Source organism: Sinocyclocheilus grahami, unplaced genomic scaffold (assembly GCF_001515645.1).
Source record: "Sinocyclocheilus grahami isolate Dianchi unplaced genomic scaffold, SAMN03320097.WGS_v1.1 scaffold1687.1, whole genome shotgun sequence".
Lineage (NCBI taxonomy): Eukaryota > Metazoa > Chordata > Actinopteri > Cypriniformes > Cyprinidae > Sinocyclocheilus > Sinocyclocheilus grahami.
In genome coordinates, this window is record NW_015506866.1 from 54,694 (window position 1) to 74,693 (window position 20,000).

The following is a 20,000-nucleotide window of genomic DNA, read 5'->3' on the forward strand; positions in this document are numbered from 1 at the left end:
CCTATAGCAACGCCCTGGCAACAACTCAGAACACCCTATAGCAACGCCCTTCTAAATGGGTTTTTATGTCAATGGTCACTTTGTTCCAGGATGAATCTGATTGTTTTGCACACATGAACTTTCAGATCTGTTGATTTTCTTTGCTTAACAGGATATCAGTACTTCTCTGAGCTGTTGCAGGAAGTGATGTCACACACCTTATAGCAACGCCCTTCTAAATGGGTTTTTATGTCAATGGTCACTTTGTTCCAGGATGAATCTGATTGTTTTGCACACATGAACTTTCAGATCTGTTGATTTTCTTTGCTTAACAGGATATCAGTACTTCTCTGAGCTGTTGCAGGAAGTGATGTCACAGAATAGCATCTTTTATTTAGCTTTTTTGCTCTTTAAGTTTGACTTATTCTCTTGAACTCTTTTGAATACGTTACCTGTAAGTTCTTTCTGAAACATTTCATCTGGATGTATTGCAGACCTGGACACCCTTATATATTTGTTGTTTGTTCTTTTTAAAATGCTGGAGAAAATAATGAATGTCAAACAGCCAAAGTGTTTATAAGCCGATTATCAGACGTGAAGCATCTTTCTGTTTGTCTGTTCTGTGTATTTCTATTACAGAAATATGAAAACTGCATAAACAGTGCTGAAAGTTAAAACAGAAAAGCTGTGTTTTTGCTTACGCTTGTGGTTTTATTTTCGTCGGTTTCGTTGATGAGCTGTTCCTGGTGTGCGAGAACATTGTTGCGTTTGTTCCAGACGTGTAATTAAAGCAGGAGTGAACTATGAATAATTAATGTTTCTTTAAGCAAATTAACTGAAGGTTTTTCTTTGAAAGCCATTACTCGACTATGCAGGAGAACAAACACAGCGTCACGCCATCCTTCAGGTGCTGAACACTGAAACCACCAGCATTGTGTCTAAATGGGTTTTTATGTCAATGGTCACTTTGTTCCAGGATGAATCTGATTGTTTTGCACACATGAACTTTCAGATCTGTTGATTTTCTTTGCTTAACAGGATATCAGAACTTCTCTGAGCTGTTGCAGGAAGTGATGTCACAGAATAGCATCTTTTATTTAGCTTTTTTGCTCTTTAAGTTTGACTTATTCTCTTGAACTCTTTTGAATACGTTACCTGTAAGTTCTTTCTGAAACATTTCATCTGGATGTATTGCAGACCTGGACACTTATATATTTGTTGTTTGTTCTTTTTAAAATGCTGGAGAAAATAATGAATGTCAAACAGCCAAAGTGTTTTGTAAGCCGATTATCAGACGTGAAGCATCTTTCTGTTTGTCTGTTCTGTGTATTTCTATTACAGAAATATGAAAACTGCATAAACAGTGCTGAAAGTTAAAACAGAAAAGCTGTGTTTTTGCTTACGCTTGTGGTTTTATTTTCGTCGGTTTCGTTGATGAGCTGTTCCTGGTGTGCGAGAACATTGTTGCGTTTGTTCCAGACGTGTAATTAAAGCAGGAGTGAACTATGAATAATTAATGTTTCTTTAAGCAAATTAACTGAAGGTTTTTCTTTGAAAGCCATTACTCGACTATGCAGGAGAACAAACACAGCGTCACGCCATCCTTCAGGTGCTGAACACTGAAACCACCAGCATTGTGTAAGTTTTCTCTGTAGTCGCTTCTTCCTTGTGCTTTACAGTAAACTGTTTCTCCATGTGATTGTGAAAGGATTTCATTGATTGAACATTTCAGATTTGAGTGAGTGGTTAATCATCAGTAGTACTAGTTCTGATCGTGATGTGCTGAAACCTCTAGCACTTGATCAGATGCACCATCTTCACCTGCTGGAGCATAAAACAGGTGAAGGAATCCCACAGGTAGTTTTAGAAATGCTAAAAACAGAAACCGTAACAACTGCATGGCAATGTGTCAAAAGTCACTCTCAAAACCCTAGCAACAGTAAAGCAGTACCCTGGCAACATCTCAAAACCCAAGCAACCCTATAGAAATGCTCTGGCAACAACTAGGAAAAACCCATGTAGCCCTTTAGAAATGCCCTAGCAACCCTATAGCAACCACCTGGAAATCCAATAGCAATGCCCTGGCAACACCTCAAAACACCCTAGCAATGCCCTGGCAACAACTCAAAACACCCTATAACAACCCCCCTCCAACACCTAAAAGCACCCTAGCAACACCCTGGCAACAACTCAAAACACCCTATAACAACCCCCCTCCAACACCTAAAAGCACCCTAGCAACACCCTGGCAACAACTCAAAACACCCTATAACAACCCCCCTCCAACACCTAAAAGCACCCTAGCAACACCCTGGCAACAACTCAAAACACCCTAGCAACGCCCTGGCAACACCTCAAAACGCCCTGGCGACACCTCCAAACACCCTGGCAACAACTCAAAACACCCTGGCAACGCCCTGGCAACACCTCAAAACACCCTAGCAACGCCCTGGCAACACCTTAAAACGCCCTGGCAACAACTCAAAACACCTTAGAAATGCCCTGACAACAACTCTCAACACTCTATAGCAATGCCCTGGCAACAAATCAAAACACTTTAGCAACGCCCTGGCAACAACTCAAAACACCATAGCAACACCTCAAAACATCTTAGAAATCCCCTGACAACAACTTACAACACCCTATAGCAACAACTATAACACCCTATAACAACCCCCCGGCAACAACTCGAAACACCCTAGCAATCCCGTAACAACACCCTGGCAACCATCCACAACACTTTAATATCAGTTGTGAGTTTTAGGTAAGGCAAGTTTATTTGGCATGTTTCATACACAATAGTAATTCAAAGTGCTTTATAGTAAGAATATTCATAAGAAATGCATAAAAACATTTAAAAAGTAAAGAATTATTAAAAGTGTATTCGGAGTCGGAGTCCACAGACACCGCTGCATTTGTGTGAATGTGCTGCATGTAGTTCCTGGTGCGTTGTGGACCTGCAGCTCTGAGTCAGTCGGGCTGATGTGAGGAACGCTGGAGGCTCAGGCTATTTCTAGAGCTGCATTGCGTAGATGTTTCTCTGCTCCGCTGGCATGGAGAGGAGCGCGTGTCACTCTGAAGACACACGCCGGTTTTAGAAGCATCAGGGTCACTTCTGAAGCCACTCTGACCTACGGGTCAAAGGTCATGCAGGGGAGACACAAACCAGCAGAGCAAACGTTCCCACTAAGTTACAAACACATTGTCTGAATGTTGAAAATGTCCAGTTTTTTAAAATGTTTAAAAATTATATATTTTTTGTGCTTATGCAAATGAAAAAAGACGAACATCGAAGTATCCAGCTAACAAAATGTTCAAGGAAAGTTGATCTAATGTCCGCCTTAAAGTTATAGAAATGTTATTTCTGAATGTTGTCTGAACTTTCTAAACGTCCGTTTGAATGTTCTCCGAACGCCCTGAAACAAGAAGTAACATTTAAAAAACGTTTGATGAACAAACATCCTATTAATGTCACTGGAAGAGCGTTCCCTGTTAGCGGAGAGAACGGCGTTTGTGATATGAAAACAACATTTATAAAGATGAGATGAAATCTTTAAGTTGATGTCCTCACGAAAGCCTTCCTCTCTTATGAACATCCTCTTCGTTTCTTTGTCATCGTGTCAAAAGTCTGTTAAAGCTGAAGTGTCTGACCGGAGCAGATTTCCGATAGTCACACCGGCATCTTCATTTTTACAGCGTTTCAGAGTTGGAGTTGATTTCTGTTCTTCAGTGTGTCTTCACGTCCACAGGCAGAGACCGCAGGATTAGCTCCAGAGCTGCTCTGGTGTTTGTGTTTCTGACGGATGCTGTTTATTTGTGTCTGATTGGAAGTCGAGGAGGCACTAAAGAGTTCCATAATCCTCCTTTTATTCCAGAGGTTCTTCCTCGGTCGGCCCTCCGCTCTCAAACGCTGATAAGTCACCCGAATCTTACGCTCCTGTTATTCCTCTGGAAACACGCAGGACGCCGCTCATCGTTGTCTGAGGATATTCCTCCAACACAATCAGCCGTTTGCACCGTTCTCAAACAAGCTCTTCAAAAGAGCTTTTGCCCATTGATGAACCGTTTCTTACTGCGTCAGATTAGTTTGAGTTTTTGCCGTTTTAACAGGTTAGTTCATCCAAAAGTCAAAATAAGGATTTACATCGTGGTCTGTTCCTCACTAAATTATCATGAGTGTTATAAACGACTTTTCTGTTGCTTTTCTGTCCTTTTCAAGCCTGACTGCCCATTTGCTTTTGTTGTACAGAAAAGTGCAGTTCAGGTGAAATACAGGCTTAAAACAACTGACCGTTCTAAACATCGTGTTTGTGAATGTTCAGGTTATTTTTAAACTTTTTATTATTTTTTTTGGTCATGCAAACATTAAGGAAACATTCCCTTCCATTGAATGTTCTCTAACCATTGTAACATTTAACATTAATAAACACAGTGTTCTTCCACCAAACAATGTAGCTCCTCAGAAACAGTTGTGGTTGCTACAAAGTGGTTGCCGAGCAACACACAAACGTAAACAAAGGTGTGTGTTACTTTGTAGCGTCATTTACAACAGCTTCGAACAAGCACCGGAACTCTCCACTTTATAAATTCAATTTTATCATCATTTTGCAAACATTATCGAAACTTTACATTTGAATGTTCTATTAATATTTTGAAACTAGTAATAATTTAAAAAAAAAAAAACCATTAGATGAATGTCTAATATTCCAGCTAATAAAAATGTTTTTTATAATGTTAATTATAATGTTATTTGTTATAGAATATAACATTATAATGTTATAGAATGTTCAAACTGTGTATAGATTTGTAAATGTTTTTATTGATTTATTATTTATTTTTTGTGGTTATGTGAACAATGAAGAAACATTCCATTTTAGGCATTTTGCGAATGCTACTTTTGATTGTTCTCTGAACATTCCGAAACAAGTAGCAAAGCCAATCAGAGTCAAGCACCGGAACTCTCCACTTTATAAATTCAATTTTATCATCATTTTGCAAACATTATCGAAACTTTACGTTTGAATGTTCTATTAATATTTTGAAAGTAGTAATAATTTTTTTTTTTTAAACATTAGATGAATGTCTAATACATAGAATATAACATTATAATGTTATAGAATGTTCAAACTGTGTATAGATTTGTAAATGTTTTTATTGATTTATTATTTATTTTTTGTGGTTATGTGAACAATGAAGAAACATTCCATTTTAGGCATTTTGCGAATGCTACTTTTGATTGTTCTCTGAACATTCCGAAACAAGTAGCAACATTCGAAAAATTCTAGAAGAATGGCCAACTAAAATGTTCTGAAACATTATATCAATGATGATCGAAGAACGTTTCACTGTTGAGTTCTAGAAACATTATTTCTGAATGCTCAAAAACATTTTTAAAAATATAAACTACTTTGATGTTTCTTTTCTGTCCTTTTTGAGCTTTTCTGCTTTTGTTGTACAGCTCAGTGCAGCTCAGATGAAATACAGGTTTTTAAAACAACATATTTTGAGAAAACCATTGTGACACCAATGCTGATTTCATCTAATTGACATCTGGCACAGAATCAACACACATCTAAGCCGTCTTTCCCGAGCGTTGTCTGGAAGTGTCCATTAGATACCACAAATCCATCTTGATGTTCACTCAAAACCACCTTACGTGCAGCAGATGCATTTCAGCTCTTTATTTGTGTCGGAGCTTGCCCGCAGCACTGAGGTTCTCTGAAAAGAGCTGCTGGGCAGCAGTGTGAACAGAGAAGTGCGTGTTTGAACGGATATATTTTATCATTGCCGTACAGCTGGTGGCTGCGGAGAGAAAGAGGAAGATGTGCTCTGGTTCTGACGGTTCGTCTAAACCGCAGTGAATCATCACGTCAGCTTTGGTCATGCAAACATTAAGGAAACATTCCCTTCCATTGAATGTTCTCTAACCATTGTAACATTTAACATTAATAAACACAGTGTTCTTCCACCAAACAATGTAGCTCCTCAGAAACAGTTGTGGTTGCTACAAAGTGGTTGCCGAGCAACACACAAACGTAAACAAAGGTGTGTGTTACTTTGTAGCGTCATTTACAACAGCTTCGAACAAGCACCGGAACTCTCCACTTTATAAATTCAATTTTATCATCATTTTGCAAACATTATCGAAACTTTACATTTGAATGTTCTATTAATATTTTGAAACTAGTAATAATTTAAAAAAAAAAAAACCATTAGATGAATGTCTAATATTCCAGCTAATAAAAATGTTTTTTATAATGTTAATTATAATGTTATTTGTTATAGAATATAACATTATAATGTTATAGAATGTTCAAACTGTGTATAGATTTGTAAATGTTTTTATTGATTTATTATTTATTTTTTGTGGTTATGTGAACAATGAAGAAACATTCCATTTTAGGCATTTTGCGAATGCTACTTTTGATTGTTCTCTGAACATTCCGAAACAAGTAGCAACATTCGAAAAATTCTAGAAGAATGGCCAACTAAAATGTTCTGAAACATTATATCAATGATGATCGAAGAACGTTTCACTGTTGAGTTCTAGAAACATTATTTCTGAATGCTCAAAAACATTTTTTAAAATATAAACTACTTTGATGTTTATTTTCTGTCCTTTTTGAGCTTTTCTGCTTTTGTTGTACAGCTCAGTGCAGCTCAGATGAAATACAGGTTTTTAAAACAACATATTTTGAGAAAACCATTGTGACACCAATGCTGATTTCATCTAATTGACATCTGGCACAGAATCAACACACATCTAAGCCGTCTTTCCCGAGCGTTGTCTGGAAGTGTCCATTAGATACCACAAATCCATCTTGATGTTCACTCAAAACCACCTTACGTGCAGCAGATGCATTTCAGCTCTTTATTTGTGTCGGAGCTTGCCCGCAGCACTGAGGTTCTCTGACAAGAGCTGCTGGGCAGCAGTGTGAACAGAGAAGTGCGTGTTTGAACGGATATATGTTATCATTGCCGTACAGCTGGTGGCTGCGGAGAGAAAGAGGAAGATGTGCTCTGGTTCTGACGGTTCGTCTAAACCGCAGTGAATCATCACGTCAGCTTCCTCCTGTGGACCACGGCTCCAGTGTGAACAACCCATGCACTTCTGATGCAGGTCAATGCTGCTTCACCTCAGATCTCCATCCCGGACCGGTTTAGCCCTATACGCATGTTTTTCTTTCAGAAATACTCATATTTCAATTTGTTTTAAAGCACTATAGTATTAAAGGGATAGTTCACCCACAAATGAACATTTATGTTTATCTGCTTACCCCCAGGGCAACCAAGATGTAGGGGACTTTGTTTCTTCAGTAGAACACAAACGGAGATTTTTAACTCAAACCGTTGCAGTCTGTCAGTCATATAATGGAGGTGAATGGGAATCACGGCTTTGAGACAAAAAAACCCAGCAGACTTATAAGTGTATTACCGCCACCTATCTCTCAAGTGGACCATTGACACTCCTAATTGAGATTGTAGATAGAGAGTCAATTCTCCATTTGCTCCAGGTGAATAGGGTCAATTTTTAACTAATAGAAATCAATTACAAACTTTTTTTTGTGTGTATTACAAGTTTTCTGAAAAGTTGTTCAAATAGGCAAATGACACATTGTCTCATTAAATATGCACTAATTTGCATTAATTCCCAGAACATACATTTGAACATTGGATAAAGCCAGATGAAAATTTTTTTAGATTTTGTTGACTTACTAGAGTTAAAGGTTTTTCCAGAAGGGATTTTGGATTTCTCTATTTTTAAGAATAAAATCAGTGTGAACGATATATGAACAAACCCCTCAGTAAAAACCTTCAGAATATAGAGAGGAATAAAACTCTAAAGTTTGGTGTTTGTAAGTGCTGCAGAAGTGGAGAAAAAACTCTTTAAATAAAAACATTGGCATAGAAATCTACAGATGCAAATAGATAAAGTGCAATAAAATAAACACTTAAATGTGTGTTTTGGATGTTTTCTTTACACTAGTCTGTTGTGAAGAGCCAATCAAAATCTACAAACTGACCAGTGCATGAAAAAAAACAGTTATTGCCTGTAGTCTCTTGCCTTTTTATGATTATTACTGTAAACTGCATGCAGTGCAAAAAGATGGCCTTGAGTTGTTTTCCAGTGAGTTGATCAGCAATTCTTCGGCAAGAACCACCATACAATCAGAACACATTAAGCCTGCCTTTTTAGTAAAAAAAACGCTCAGCATGCGCCTGTTCCTTTAAGAGTCCCGCTGGCGTTTTTTAGTGCTATTTACAAATACATTCAACACACCAGGAATAATAGCATTAAAAACATTAATTAATTAATTTATTCTGGCTATTTAAATAAAAAAATCAAAAGTGTATGTTTATTAAAATATTTTGAAAATGTTAGCTTTTTGCTTTAAATTTTCTTAAATGTTTTAATCAGTTCTGGTTTAATTTAGTGGATGTTTGCTTTTACTACTTAGTTAACTCGAGTATATTTAACTAGCTAGCAATAATAACGAAGTTGTGTTAATATATTACACTAATGTATGCATTGTTCACTATAGCGTTCTCATATGTGTGCGCGTTTAACGACGCGACGCGAGCGGGACGCGTGTTTTAAAGGGCTAGCAGTGCTGAATCATCACGATCGGGTCATTCCGCTCACACACACACACACACACACACACAGTGTGTGTGTGTGTGTCTCCTCTAGTCAGGCAGAGGTTACACAGCAACACAAGCCGATCTGTGAGGAGCCGAACCTGCTGGTTCATCAGAACCGTCTGCGCTGCACACGGGTGGACCGAGTTCGAGGTACTCTTTCTGGCTTTGGTCTGCTTTACGCTACACATTTACACCACTAGTAAAACTGTGGTGATGCTATCAGGTGGTACTTTAGGGATACCGTGGTATTGTGCATCATCTGGGGCATCCCTAGATAGGGAGCACACTAGGTTTCGAGTCAATAAAACACATTTTTGCTATAGAAAGTATAACTGCATTTTGACAGAATAGTATGTTTGTGTTCACGTATGTGTGTGTGTGCTAGTTTTATTCAGCATTTGTTGCTTAAGGCTTCATTTGTAACTGACAGTTGACGGTTGGAATCCGTTCCCGCGCGCGCGAATCACCAAATCGGCGCGATTTCAAATCAGCGCCGCGCGCGAATCTTCACATCAGCGGCTTTAACGGGCGCAGATGCTGATTCATCAACCGCTGGTGTTTGCTCGACGTGAGCCGGTGCACCGGGGCGTCATGGCAACACGGCACACCGGAGCGCGCGGAACCGGGCAGCGTTCGAGGCACGGAGATGGTTCAGACGGATGGCTTTGTTACACGGACACCAGCGACAGCGATGTAATAGAGTAGCTATATAACGGCTTTAGGATGTTTGACGCGTTTAAAAGCAGTGTCGGTAGCGTTAATGCGTTTTCACGATCTTTAGGGAAGATGTTATGATCACCAGCGCTGGGTCTAGCTAGAACACCTCTGCTGTTTGTGCGGGTTTATTGCAGACGGTTTGTTCTTGTACGAATGTTTTAAATCCGCTTTCACGGTAGTACTGTAGTGATTTAACTTCATTTTTCATTTAAGATCGTTTTTTAAATATTTTGTTATGTTAAACTGATTTTTAATGGAAGACAATATTTTATTGTTTCTCATATCATATTTTGTTACATTTTAACTTGATTTTTTAAATTGATACTGTGTTTTTTATATCATATTTTGTTACATTTTAACTTGATTTTTTAAATTGATACTGTGTTTTTTATATCATATTTTATTACATTTTAACTTGATTTTTAAAATTGAAATAGTGTTTTTTATATCATATTTTGTTACATTTTAACTTGATTTTTTAAATTGATACTGTGTTTTTTTATATCATATTTTGTTACATTTTAACTTGATTTTTTAAATTGATATTGTGTTTTTTATATCATATTTTGTTACATTTTAACTTGATTTTTTAAATTGATACTGTGTTTTTTTATATCATATTTTGTTACATTTTAACTTGATTTTTAAAATTGAAATAGTGTTTTTTATATCATATTTTGTTACATTTTAACTTGATTTTTAAAATTGAAATAGTGTTTTTTATATCATATTTTGTTACATTTTAACTTGATTTTTTAAATTGAAATAGTGTTTTTTTATATCATATTTTGTTACATTTTAACTTGATTTTTTAAATTGAAATAGTGTTTTTTTATATCATATTTTGTTACATTTTAACTTGATTTTTAAAATTGAAATAGTGTTTTTTATATCATATTTTGTTACATTTTAACTTGATTTTTTAAATTGATACTGTGTTTTTTTATATCATATTTTGTTACATTTTAACTTGATTTTTTAAATTGACTGGGGCATCCCTAGATAGGGAGCACACTAGGTTTCGAGTCAATAAAACACATTTTTGCTATAGAAAGTATAACTGCATTTTGACAGAATAGTATGTTTGTGTTCACGTATGTGTGTGTGTGCTAGTTTTATTCAGCATTTGTTGCTTAAGGCTTCATTTGTAACTGACAGTTGACGGTTGGAATCCGTTCCCGCGCGCGCGAATCACCAAATCGGCGCGATTTCAAATCAGCGCCGCGCGCGAATCTTCACATCAGCGGCTTTAACGGGCGCAGATGCTGATTCATCAACCGCTGGTGTTTGCTCGACGTGAGCCGGTGCACCGGGGCGTCATGGCAACACGGCACACCGGAGCGCGCGGAACCGGGCAGCGTTCGAGGCACGGAGATGGTTCAGACGGATGGCTTTGTTACACGGACACCAGCGACAGCGATGTAATAGAGTAGCTATATAACGGCTTTAGGATGTTTGACGCGTTTAAAAGCAGTGTCGGTAGCGTTAATGCGTTTTCACGATCTTTAGGGAAGATGTTATGATCACCAGCGCTGGGTCTAGCTAGAACACCTCTGCTGTTTGTGCGGGTTTATTGCAGACGGTTTGTTCTTGTACGAATGTTTTAAATCCGCTTTCACGGTAGTACTGTAGTGATTTAACTTCATTTTTCATTTAAGATCGTTTTTTAAATATTTTGTTATGTTAAACTGATTTTTAATGGAAGACAATATTTTATTGTTTCTCATATCATATTTTGTTACATTTTAACTTGATTTTTAAAATTGAAATAGTGTTTTTTATATCATATTTTGTTACATTTTAACTTGATTTTTTAAATTGATACTGTGTTTTTTATATCATATTTTGTTACATTTTAACTTGATTTTTTAAATTGATACTGTGTTTTTTATATCATATTTTATTACATTTTAACTTGATTTTTTAAATTGATATTGTGTTTTTTATATCATATTTTGTTACATTTTAACTTGATTTTTAAAATTGAAATAGTGTTTTTTATATCATATTTTGTTACATTTTAACTTGATTTTTTAAATTGATACTGTGTTTTTTTATATCATATTTTGTTACATTTTAACTAGATTTTTTAAATTGATACTGTGTTTTTTTATATCATATTTTGTTACATTTTAACTTGATTTTTTAAATTGATACTGTGTTTTTTTATATCATATTTTGTTACATTTTAACTTGATTTTTAAAATTGAAATAGTGTTTTTTATATCATATTTTGTTACATTTTAACTTGATTTTTTAAATTGAAATAGTGTTTTTTATATCATATTTTGTTACATTTTAACTTGATTTTTTAAATTGAAATAGTGTTTTTTATATCATATTTTGTTACATTTTAACTTGATTTTTTAAATTGAAATAGTGTTTTTTATATCATATTTTGTTACATTTTAACTTGATTTTTTAAATTGATACTGTGTTTTTTATATCATATTTTGTTACATTTTAACTTGATTTTTTAAATTGATACTGTGTTTTTTATATCATATTTTATTACATTTTAACTTGATTTTTTAAATTGATACTGTGTTTTTTATATCATATTTTATTACATTTTAACTTGATTTTTTAAATTGATACTGTGTTTTTTATATCATATTTTATTACATTTTAACTTGATTTTTTAAATTGATACTGTGTTTTTTATATCATATTTTATTACATTTTAACTTGATTTTTTAAATTGATACTGTGTTTTTTATATCATATTTTATTACATTTTAACTTGATTTTTTAAATTGATACTGTGTTTTTTATATCATATTTTATTACATTTTAACTTGATTTTTTAAATTGATACTGTGTTTTTTATATCATATTTTATTACATTTTAACTTGATTTTTTAAATTGATACTGTGTTTTTTATATCATATTTTATTACATTTTAACTTGATTTTTTAAATTGATACTGTGTTTTTTATATCATATTTTATTACATTTTAACTTGATTTTTTAAATTGATACTGTGTTTTTTATATCATATTTTATTACATTTTAACTTGATTTTTTAAATTGATACTGTGTTTTTTATATCATATTTTATTACATTTTAACTTGATTTTTTAAATTGATACTGTGTTTTTTATATCATATTTTATTACATTTTAACTTGATTTTTTAAATTGATACTGTGTTTTTTATATCATATTTTATTACATTTTAACTTGATTTTTTAAATTGATACTGTGTTTTTTATATCATATTTTATTACATTTTAACTTGATTTTTTAAATTGATACTGTGTTTTTTATATCATATTTTATTACATTTTAACTTGATTTTTTAAATTGATACTGTGTTTTTTATATCATATTTTATTACATTTTAACTTGATTTTTTAAATTGATACTGTGTTTTTTATATCATATTTTATTACATTTTAACTTGATTTTTTAAATTGATACTGTGTTTTTTATATCATATTTTATTACATTTTAACTTGATTTTTTAAATTGATACTGTGTTTTTTATATCATATTTTATTACATTTTAACTTGATTTTTTAAATTGATACTGTGTTTTTTATATCATATTTTATTACATTTTAACTTGATTTTTTAAATTGATACTGTGTTTTTTATATCATATTTTATTACATTTTAACTTGATTTTTTAAATTGATACTGTGTTTTTTATATCATATTTTGTTACATTTTAACTTGATTTTTTAAATTGATACTGTGTTTTTTATATCATATTTTGTTACATTTTAACTTGATTTTTTAAATTGATATTGTGTTTTTTATATCATATTTTGTTACATTTTAACTTGATTTTTAAAATTGAAATAGTGTTTTTTATATCATATTTTGTTACATTTTAACCCACTTTTTCATGGAATCTCAACTTTTTACATCATATTTTTCTATGAACCTGATTATTCAAGATACATTTTTTTTTTTAAATATGATATAATTTCATAATCAGAATTGTATGGAAGATACTTTTTTAATTTATGTTTGTTATATCATATCTTGCTACATTTTAACCTGATTTTTCATGGAAGTTCACCGTTTATGTTTTCCATATCGTATGTTTTTTGGCATGAGAAAAGCTGTAGTAGCTGGCACAGCATTAAATTACAAACAAACAATAATATTCTGACGTAGAAACATGTCTATGGTGCTGGTGTGTGATTATCATATTCATATACAGACTAGTAAGATCTGTGTAACCATGTAGATCCATTTAGACCCTTTTAAGAGCCTGTTTACATCATTAACCGGAAATCTCCCAATAACAGTCCCAGCTAATTGTGCTATTTGTGCAGTTAGAGTCTGAAGTGCAGTGCTGGAGAGGTGTAATCTGATCACTGGCCCGGCCTGCTCTTAAACCAGCTCCTGAGTGAAATCTGCTGATGGTCGAGAGCGAACGAGTGTGTGATTGAAGTTGTGGTGAACGAACGGGAGAGTTTTTTGTCTTGAAGGCATTCTGAGAAAGCGCTGAGACGGCCAGAAACAGATCACTGGTGATGCTGATGCTGATGTGGGAAGTGACTCGAGATGCGTTGGCCTCAGGTTACTCTTAAGTAAAGGTGTAAAGAGCCGGTGTGATGAACGAGAGCGGGCTGAATGCTGCACTTGCAACTTTTTCAAATGCGAGACTTGCATCACCAAAAGAAATGCGATCGTTTGCATTTACAGTAAGTGTTTTGCAACAGATTGCAGTTTCTGTTCTTCCTCTTTTTATTTTACTAACAGGTAGTTTTTCTCCTTTTTTTTCTTTCTTCCCTCAGCAGAATGTTCTTCCTCTTATTCAGAGCGACGTGGCTGCATTAGCTGTGTGTGTGCATTTCTGTCAGGACCAAAGATGATTGACAATTAGCATACAGTTTGTATTGGCGGTATGGTTCTGTTCTGGGCAAGAACTCCCTGCGCATCCATGTAGCCTAGCATAAGAGCAGGGAGCGCAGCGATAACCCCCCCAGGGTAAACAGAACAGAACCAACAATGTATTGCAGATATTGTTAAAGTTCAATAATGTTATGTACACATTTTAGAGTTAGTCTGATTCAAAGGAGAATCAGAAGGCTGAATCCTGACTGACAGAGGAGGAGCTGGGGATGGAGGAGGGTCATTAGCTATTGAGCAATGCGAAAACTGCTGATAATTAGGGCTGTGTATCACCAGCAAAGTCACGATACGATATGTATCACAATACGGGACTGCACTGAATTTCACCTCAGCAGAATTTAGTAAAACAGCTGTTTATTAAACACTGCATACTATAGTGCCATTTCTAACTACTGGCAGAGCAGCAGCTGACCTCTGCATTATGAAGGGCCTCCATAACTGTACCACAGTATAATATAGGTAATGGCATACGCTTCATGTTTACATTGTGCACTCCCCACCAGGTACAATATTCAGATTGTTTGCATCTTGTTTTTAAGCCCATAAATAATAATGTACTCGTTCTAATAAATTTATATTGTAAGGTACTCATTCTAATATATTAAAATCATCTTAGCATTGCTGGTAGGTTATCATTGCACAAATCAACACACTCTCCACGTTTAAAAAAATAAAAATGAGAAGAGTTCTAATCTAATGCGCTGTCTTCACTGTAGCTTTAGTCAGATCACGCTGCGTGTACAAAAAAATAATTAAATATATCTAATTAAGTATTTTATTTATTACATATTTTAATGATTTTATATATATACATATATATATATTATTATTATTATTATTATTTTTATTTATTTTTAAATTTTTGCTGAATTTAGATCTGCATGTGTTCTTGAGCGTTTTGGTGAGATTCACCGCATTCATGTATCTAAAGAGGAAGTCAATTACATCTGTTCTGAATTTGTCCTATTTTGTCCAAACATCCTTAATTTATCAGAGACGGATATTTTTAACAGGAGGTTGTCAGTGTGAGCGAGTGTTTGTGTCTGTGCTGAGGACAGGTGTCCTTCAGAAAGCCTCTCTCTCTTTCTCTCTCTCTCACCGTTCCTCTGTTTAATAAATATCTCTCGCTCAAGCTTATGAGGACAAATGAACAATGTTCAGTATTCAGTGCAGGAGATGAGCCTGAGATTTATTACCTTCTGTGGGGGAATCGGTGAGCTCTTGCCACGCCAGACGCGCTTTACACGCTCACACACACACATGCAGAGCAGCAACAGTTTGATGTTTGTGTTTGCAGTATGCATTTACACACATTAGCCTTGAGGTGTGTGTGTGTGTGTGTGTGTGTGAGAGAGTGTGTGTGTGTGTGTGTGTGTGTGAGAGAGTGTGTGTGTGTGTGTGTGTGTGAGTGTGTGTGTGTGAGAGTGTGTGTGTGTGTGTGAGTGTGTGTGTGTGTGTGTGTGATCGTGTGTGTGTGTGTGAGTGTGTGTGGACAGATCTGGGTGGAGGGTTGATGAAACTCCAGGAAAGACGTTGAGCTGCGTGTCTGTGTGTGTGTGGCATGTGCTGTAGAGTAAACACACACACACACACACATGCTGATCATTAACTGCATGCATGCGTGTGTGTGTGTGTTCATCTTTATGTGTGTGTGTAATAGCGGTGGTCAGACAGACAGAGATGAAGGTTATTTGAGGTCATTGTGTGTGAATCTACAAGCTCCACACAGAAAACAGTTTTCTGAGTTAATGTAAAAGAGGAGAGTGTGTGTGTGTAGATCAATGGAGTCTATTTTTTTCATGGCCTCTTTGAGCAATGATGAAATACGCTGTAAGATACAGCTCAAGTATAGTAACGCAGCGCCTCAGAACAGTGGCACAGTTATAAAGACAGACGCCGCGGGAATTACACGCAAACCACTGCAGTCCGAACGCCAGAGAACGAGAACACAAGCACAAACAAACCGTTTATATGCTTACATGAACATATATGAGCTTTTCTGAATGGTTGCTGTTTGGTTGTAAAGTGGTTGTTAGCTGTTTTATGCTGCAGCAGGTGGAAATTAGTGTTTTTTAAATTTAGTCTTTGTCTTGTGTAACATGTCCTTTTTAGTTTTTAACCTGTCCTGTTTAAGTCTAATTTAGTCACAATGGTGAAAGTGATAATCACAGTTATTTTGCTCACAATTACTGATGACGATTATTGTTATTTGAGAAATTACATCAGAATTAATTCCCTTTTGTGATTCATACACTTGCTTTATTTGACCTCATGTAGTTTCCTGATTCATTATGTTATCAAAAATATAAACTCAATCTCTACATAATGAAAACTCAAAAGCAGACACAGTGACATTTATAATATTAATTCCAAATTATATTCACGTCTTTATTCAAAATGCTTTGTATGGACACAGAGGGACGTAAGTGCATTTTTTCAGCCTCACTCGCAAACAATAAAGTTGAGATCATGTTTGGATTTATTACAGTTCATCATGAGAAGGTTTGATGGCAGATTGAAAAGATAAATTAAACGCAGGGAAGAACGTGTGTCATTTTAAGAGAGAAGCTCCGCAAACCGCAAACATAAACTTGTGGAGGTCAGGATTTTTTCTCCGTTTTGTAATGTTGAAGAAAATATAGAGAATTTATGATATAGAGGGTTTTTATTTTTAAACATTTTAGCCTCGTCTTTCTTCATCAACGATATTGGATGTTGATACAGTTAGTGTTTAATGACATCTAGTCTTAGTCATGGAAAAAAGGTCAACAGATGTTTTTGGTTAACAAATTAACACTAGTGAAAATGCCCAATAACATGCATGATTTAAGGAATCACTCGTGTGTGTGTGTGTGTGTGTGTGTGTTCGTGTGTGTGTGTGTGAGTGTGTGTGGACAGATCTGGGTGGAGGGTTGATGAAACTCCAGGAAAGACGTTGAGCTGCGTGTCTGTGTGTGTGTGGCATGTGCTGTAGAGTAAACACACACACACACACACATGCTGATCATTAACTGCATGCATGCGTGTGTGTGTGTGTTCATCTTTATGTGTGTGTGTAATAGCGGTGGTCAGACAGACAGAGATGAAGGTTATTTGAGGTCATTGTGTGTGAATCTACAAGCTCCACACAGAAAACAGTTTTCTGAGTTAATGTAAAAGAGGAGAGTGTGTGTGTGTAGATCAATGGAGTCTATTTTTTTCATGGCCTCTTTGAGCAATGATGAAATACGCTGTAAGATACAGCTCAAGTATAGTAACGCAGCGCCTCAGAACAGTGGCACAGTTATAAAGACAGACGCCGCGGGAATTACACGCAAACCACTGCAGTCCGAACGCCAGAGAACGAGAACACAAGCACAAACAAACCGTTTATATGCTTACATGAACATATATGAGCTTTTCTGAATGGTTGCTGTTTGGTTGTAAAGTGGTTGTTAGCTGTTTTATGCTGCAGCAGGTGGAAATTAGTGTTTTTTAAATTTAGTCTTTGTCTTGTGTAACATGTCCTTTTTAGTTTTTAACCTGTCCTGTTTAAGTCTAATTTAGTCACAATGGTGAAAGTGATAATCACAGTTATTTTGCTCACAATTACTGATGATGATTATTGTTATTTGAGAAATTACATCAGAATTAATTCACTTTTGTGATTCATACACTTGCTTTATTTGACCTCATGTAGTTTCCTGATTCATTATGTTATCAAAAATATAAACTCAATCTCTACATAATGAAAACTCAAAAGCAGACACAGTGACATTTATAATATTAATTCCAAATTATATTCACGTCTTTCTATTAAAACAACAACAAAAAGGCTTTGTATGGACACAGAGGGACGTAAGTGCATTTTTTCAGCCTCACTCGCAAACAATAAAGTTGAGATCATGTTTGGATTTATTACAGTTCATCATGAGAAGGTTTGATGGCAGATTGAAAAGATAAATTAAACGCAGGGAAGAACGTGTGTCGTTTTAAGAGAGAAGCTCCGCAAACCGCAAACATAAACTTGTGGAGGTCAGGATTTTTTCTCCGTTTTGTAATGTTGAAGAAAATATAGAGAATTTATGATATAGAGGGTTTTTATTTTTAAACATTTTAGTCTCGTCTTTCTTCATCAACGATATTGGATGTTGATACAGTTAGTGTTTAATGACATCTAGTCTTAGTCATGGAAAAAAGGTCAACAGATGTTTTTGGTTTGAAAATCTAAAAATGCACAAAGTCTACTGTGAGGGGTAGGTTTAGGGGTAGGGTTAGTGTAGGGCAATAGAATATACGGTCTGTACAGTATAAAAACCATTACACCTATGGAGAGTCCCCATAAACCATAAAAACAAACCTGAGTGTGTGTGTGTGTGTGTGTGTGTGGCACAAACTGCACTTACACACATTATTAATCAGTGTTTGGTCTCTCAGATGCGGTGTGGATGTTTGATTTCCCTGCAATTACAGATTTTGCAAATAAAGTTTTGAAAGATAATCATCAAATAGGGAAGTTTTCTTGGAAGCATGTCTTCCGCAGTGAAGTATGGATATTCATACTCTCTCTTGCACTTTTTCCAGTGGTTGATGTTGTTCTCGCTCTGCCTGGAGTTACGCGCAGGACGATGTCTTCCAGTTGCATCATCCTGGCTGCGCTTTGCTGCAGTTTTTACCCGCAGTGTTGAAGTGTTGCTCGCTCTTGCGATCTCCACACGCCCCAAACGAACCTCCAAATGAGTGAAATCGAGGCAAGAGAGGAGAAGATGACTTCTTATGAGATTCACCTGTTCGGTTAGGTGTGGCGCGTCGTTGCGTTTGGTGCTTCTGCGTTTGCTCTGAGCGTTTGTTTGAAAGCTAATGGCATCAGGATGAAGCGCTCATCTTCTCACACTAATGTGACTTTACACAAACACTCCAGAAGGACGGAAGCGGAGGGAAACGAGCTCGTTAGCGAGGACACACCTCTGATGTCCAGACCGCAGGCGGATGAAGCTGCGGGAGACGAGTCGAGTGTCCCAAATGTGAAAAACATCCAGAACCCTCATCATTTGGTTCCTCACCTTTTTGTTTTGCTTCACAGCTGGAGTGTGTGACCAGTTATTAAAAACATGCACTAGTCAGTGGGCTTCTCATTAGTTATTAGTCTCATTTTCTATTTCTCAGCTTGAAGATCCTCCTTTATGCCCCTTATGCCAATAAATTGACTTAAAAATATTAATTAAAAGTAATATGTATTAAATTATATATGTACTACTTTTTTCAAAATAAAAACATATATATATAATATTTAATAAACTATATGTATATATATATATATATATATACAGTATATATATATATTATTTAGCCAAATAATTCTTGACTTTTTTTTTTTTTTTTTTAAAAAAAACAATTCAAAAAACAAAATCCATTCTCTGCTGGAAAAAGCCCTTACTATAAAAAACAATCCTGACGGAGCAGTTTTTCTGCTGCGGTGAGGAGATTTCTCTCGCACTACCTGAGACGCTTTCTCTCCTCACTCTCTCGTCTAATTGCAGCTTTGAGTTTTCCTGTCTTGTACTTTTCTTCTTTCCCTCTCAGCCTCTCGTAGAGTTTCTCCGTCTCCGTTTCTCGTTCGAGAGTCACGGCTCTGATATTTGTGTCTGGAGCAGATGAAATGTCTTTAGAAAGGAGAACCCCGACACGTTTCTCTTGCCTTGTTTTTTGTGTTTTGTCTGATTTTTTCTTCTAGTAAAGTCAAGTCAGCTTTATTTATAGAGCGCTTTTAACAATACAGATTGTGTCAAAGCAACTGAACAGCATTAATT

The 20,000-nt window shown here is 35.4% G+C and overlaps 1 protein-coding gene and 1 long non-coding RNA gene across 4 annotated transcripts in view; one reads left to right on the plus strand and one right to left on the minus strand.

Moving 5' to 3' along the window:
• The window catches only part of LOC107572054 (uncharacterized), a 4,047-nt gene extending 1,474 nt beyond the window's left edge, over positions 1–2,573 (minus strand). Inside the window, exon 1 of one of the 3 annotated variants that reach the window (XR_001607277.1) lies at positions 2,559–2,573. This is a non-coding gene — a long non-coding RNA (uncharacterized lncRNA). Of the gene's footprint in view, positions 1–2,235; positions 2,256–2,375; positions 2,388–2,558 lie in introns of those variants that run through there. The other 2 variants (XR_001607279.1, XR_001607278.1) reach the window with 2 other exon arrangements.
• Positions 2,574–8,652: 6,079 nt separating this feature from the next.
• Positions 8,653–20,000, plus strand: part of LOC107572051 (transcription factor MafG-like) — a 21,628-nt gene continuing 10,280 nt past the window's right edge. Inside the window, exon 1 of the mRNA XM_016258452.1 lies at positions 8,653–8,772. The gene's annotated coding sequence lies outside the window, so the exon portion shown is untranslated. The remainder of the gene's footprint in view (positions 8,773–20,000) is intronic.